Source organism: Ipomoea nil, unplaced genomic scaffold (genome assembly GCF_001879475.1).
Source record: "Ipomoea nil cultivar Tokyo-kokei standard unplaced genomic scaffold, Asagao_1.1 scaffold2868, whole genome shotgun sequence".
Lineage (NCBI taxonomy): Eukaryota > Viridiplantae > Streptophyta > Magnoliopsida > Solanales > Convolvulaceae > Ipomoea > Ipomoea nil.
This window is the reverse complement of record NW_017619296.1, coordinates 24,235-29,018: the sequence shown is the minus strand read 5'-3', so window position 1 is coordinate 29,018 and position 4,784 is coordinate 24,235.

Sequence of the window (4,784 nt, the reverse complement as noted above, 5' to 3'; positions counted from 1 at the left end):
GACCTGCTACGGAAGCCCTAAGATTGAAGAGTGGATGAAAGATAAAAAAAAGATTATTCAATTATGCAAAACAAACACGCAAGGCCCGGATCGAGGAGAAGCTGTGTAACACCCCGTGTTATGGCCTTCAATCCCGGATTAATTATTTAATTAATCCCGTTAATAATAATTAAATATGATTTAATTCGGTTAGGTTTCCCTTTAATTAATTAATAAGGCCCACCATGAACCGTGGGCCCTTGCCTAAATTAGAGCCTTAAGCCTATTAGGAATAAAGAAAGTAAACCTTTTACTATTCAGATTCTGATTAGGAATCCTAGACCTAGTTATCTATTAGGAATAAAGGAAGTAGGTCTTTTACTATTCAGATTATGATTAGGATTCTCTTTAATTAATTAATATGGTCCACTATGGACCATGGAACCCAATCCTTAGTCCCAAAAGGAATAGAATTAGCAAGCCTATAATATTAGTTCCTAATTAGGACTCCTAAATATATAAATAGGGGACTTAAGAGGCACCTAGAACCCCCCATCACAATAAACGACTCACCATCCCAAAAGAGCTCCAAGAATTCCCTTAGAAGAAATCAAGAAAGCAAGAAAGCTTAAAGAAAGACCCTTCATAGCCAAGGAATTAATTAAGGCTAAGAGGTAACCCTTGTCTCAACAAAACCTATTTTCATAGCTATGATTCCCCCATAGGGTTTCCCCCATATTATTGTGTATTGGCGAGATATGATGATTATTATTGATGTTTGATGTGATGATCCCATGAGGGATCTTGATGATCTTGATATTGGGAGATTCTTGATGATTATGGAATTCTTGATGATTATATAGAGTTCTTGATGATTATGTGTTGTTCTTGATAATTGTGTGATGCTCTTGATGTTTATGTGTTATTCTTACCGAATCTTGCAATTAGAAGACGAACCGTATTCTTGTTGATATAAAAGTGATTAGAACCCTAGGTTGTATCGTATGATCTTATTCTTGGATTATCGGGTGGGGAAATCGCATGTTTGGGTGTTGATTATATTTAGAAAAGCATGATAGGTTATGTGTCGTTCGTTTCTTGTATTTGATTCATTAATTGTCTACGTGTTGTCATTAATTGCGTTGTAAAGTGTCTAAGCATGGTTTCGGGTTCCACAACGGTTCCCGGGGCGTAAAGTGTGTGAAAAGAGTCAATGGGGGGTAGGGGACCCGCCACCTACCCACGGCCGTGAAACACCGCCCGGCAGCGGGTGGCCGGCGGGCGGGCAGCTGCCCGCCGGCGACCCGCTGCCCGGAACAGTATTATCCGGCGGGCAGCCGGCGGGTGGCCCCCACCCACCGGCTACCCGCTGGAAATTCATCCCACCCGGGATCCCGGCTTCCCCGTTTGATGTTCCCCCGTTCCCCGTGGTGTCCCAACGGACTCCGTTTATCGTGCCTATGTCTAGTTTGATATTTCGGGTACCGTTCGTAGGTTTATGAGTCTATTATATTGCATGCTAGTTGAATTGGTATCCCGTTGACCTAGGTGGAAGAAGTATGAACCCCTTAGGACTATTCTTAGTATGTGATGGATCACGCATAGGTTTTGTTATACGCTTTCTCCCCCTTCCCAATGTGTAATGTGGGTTGCATGTGCTTGCTATGTGTTATGTGTGTGTGCTACCCCAATTCGGTTGCGATCGGATTGGTTATCCTAAGCTGCGGTTCAGAAGCTGGCTGCGGTCAGATTGATACTCTTGGGCTGCGGTCCACTGTTTGGTTGCGATCAAACGTTTCTATACGCGCTGCGGTTCGTCCTTTTTCCTGGCTGCGGTCAGATGACATCCTCTTGGGCTGCGGTCCACTGTTTGGTTGCGATCAAACACTATGATGAGCTGCGGTTCATCAGTCGGTTGCGATCGACCCCTCCGTGTTGCGATACGGGGCAGGGTGCTGCGGGACCGTGTCAGAGCTATATGCGCTGACCCTCATGTATGGGCATGCGATTGGTCCTGTGGCGCCAACAAAGTGTGTTATGTGTTGTGACATGGACGAGTTGTGATTACGAGTGTCTTGGGGGATGTGACTATGGGATTTATATTGGGGATTGTTCATGTTGGGTTATGATCATTGTTTATGCTTTGCCTTATCTGCCTTATCTGTTGAGAACTGCATAGGCTCGTTATAACTGTTGCTTGTGTCTGGCCTTATCTGTCGAGTCATTCCCGGTTTTAAAAGCTAGAGTTCGTAGGATATATCTTCATGCTCAAAATGGTTTTCGTATATCTATATATAGCTCTATATGTATTGTATTTCAACGCGTTGGAGTGGGTTACCAGCATCTCTCGCTGAACAGATATATTTGGCTTTCAGGCACAGAAGAATAAGTCACTGGAGCGCGCTAGAACTTGGAACGTAGAAGTAGATAGTTTCCCTTTTCGGCCTGCGTGCCATGCTTATGCCTTTACATTATTGAGGATATTAGTTAGTTAGCCTGTGCACCTGAGTTCTCTAGCTCAGGTGTGGCATAGCACCCCATACTCTTGTATTATGTTTTGGGATTTAATGGGATTTCACCTTTATTTTATAAGTTTTAAATGTCTTGAAAATCTGGGGTGTTACAGTTGGTATCAGAGCTTAAGTTTGACCCTAGGATAAGACTCTTAAGACCGGACTTTAGGACACTAGGCTTGAACTCTAGGTACTTAGGAACATAGGATCCATGAATCTTAGGACGCGCAGTAAGATTGTGAAACCTACATATAACCTCCCCTCACTTCATCCCTCTCTAACTTAAAGGAACCTCCCCCTACGCTTACCACACCAGGTAAGGGTGCGAATAGATAAGTTTACTTCAACAACTGGGTAACGTACACTTACCCGATAAATCGCCTCGTCCTAACTCCCGTCAAAAGACTTGACAAGGACCCTGACCAAAGAAAAGGAAGATTTGGATGACTACTAAGAAAAGGCGTTACAGTCAGGACTGCTAAAAGGTACGGACTGCAATACGCACCAACCCAGGGTAACCACGATAACCCCCGAGTCAGACAAATGACATGCACCTTCCGACAAGTTGACCTTATCTTGGCAAACCCGGGTTGCGGCTACAACAAACAGGAAGGAGAACTAGGACACCTATTAAAGTAGCAAAGGAACGACACCATTAGTCGAATCCTTGGGTGCAAGGTAAGTATATCGCGACACCTTGCGACCCCACCACCCCAATTTAAAATATCATCCGCCCTGAAACCCCAGCATCTTGATACCCCTATTTGTTGAAAATTCCCACCCCGAATCCTTGATTACCTTAAGAGAAAATTCGCAACCGTCATGACCTTGCTCACCCTTTGTTGCGCTTAACCCAAACCCTCGGAAACCCTAAATTGTTATTGCCATTACTCTAAGTTCATATCCCCACTCCGTATGAAAACCCTGTTAAAAACCGTAGAGCAGCATAAGGCCCTTACCCTGCCCAGGGGCGTGAAGAACTGACATTCATTGATTCAATATTAAAATAAGTTGTTAGATAGGAATCGGCGAAGTAGGTGGAGGTTACGAATACGTATCACCCCACCCTCGCACGAAAACCGTGAAGGTTTCACGAGAAACCATAGCCTGTACGTACGCCACCGAAGAACGCCATGCGTTGACAAGAGCGGGCAAACAGATACGTTCAATGTGTCAGGGGCCCTCGCTACAGAAAACATCGTCAAATAGGTGCAACAGGCCGAACCTCAAGGAGGACATAAAGCCTTGCTAAGAATTTCATCCACCAAGGAAGGGATGAAACCCAATAGAACAAGAAAGACTAACCCGAAACCCCCCTTACCCTTAAGAACCCTCGGCAAGGATTAGGAGTCAAGACCTAGGGGTTTGACCCACTAAACCGACTGGGTCCAGACTTCTGGACATCCGAGGGGAATGTGCACGGAAACCATCACGAGAATTCCCCTGGAAGCCATAGAGACGAAGGGGACTTCGACACGGGAAGAGAAGATCAAACGAAAATCTTAGAATCAAACAAAGCCAAGGAAAAGGGATCACCAGTTCGACTGCACGCCACAACCAAGCCCCAAACTGGCATAATCACTCGAAGCCAAGAGTCCTTAGCCCTTTCCCTCCCCTTGCCAATCAAGTACCATTTCGTTAAAGAATCCGTCCTATCACTCCAAACCTCGCTCTTGATCCCTCATTACAGACAAACCCGTACAAGGTGGCAACCTTCATTCCTGTATTACGACCTTGAGACATCGACCCTATCCGCCCCTCGACTTTGAAACCTAGCCCTTGCACTTCTTACACCCCTTTAAACCCAGACCAAGAAAACATAGATATATATATGTATGTATATCTACCTCTAGAACTCGTGCTTAAGGATCAATGAACATTGTACGATGGGTCATCCTATGTATCCAAGTCCCTTTTATTGTGCACAAGGGCATGGGACTTGTCAGGACATGAATCTGTGCATTTTTGGGGTCTTTCCCGAAGGAATTGACTGTTCCTAGTCACTTTCCCGCGGGTCCCCAACGGGTCCTTGACGGGACCTTGGCGGGTCCTTGGCAGGAGCTTGGCAGGCGGACGACCGCCCACCTCGTGCCCACTGGTACAATGTGCTGATTTCTTAACCCCTCATTTTATTGATTTGTGGCACACTTGTGTTCCTCGATTGAGGAATGTGAGTCTTGGGTAAGGAACCATGGACCACCCAAACATAGTGTCCTACGTAAAAGACCTTGACGCACGAGACACCATCGGGAAATCACAATCAATTACATTGTACGAGTAATTGAAATCGGA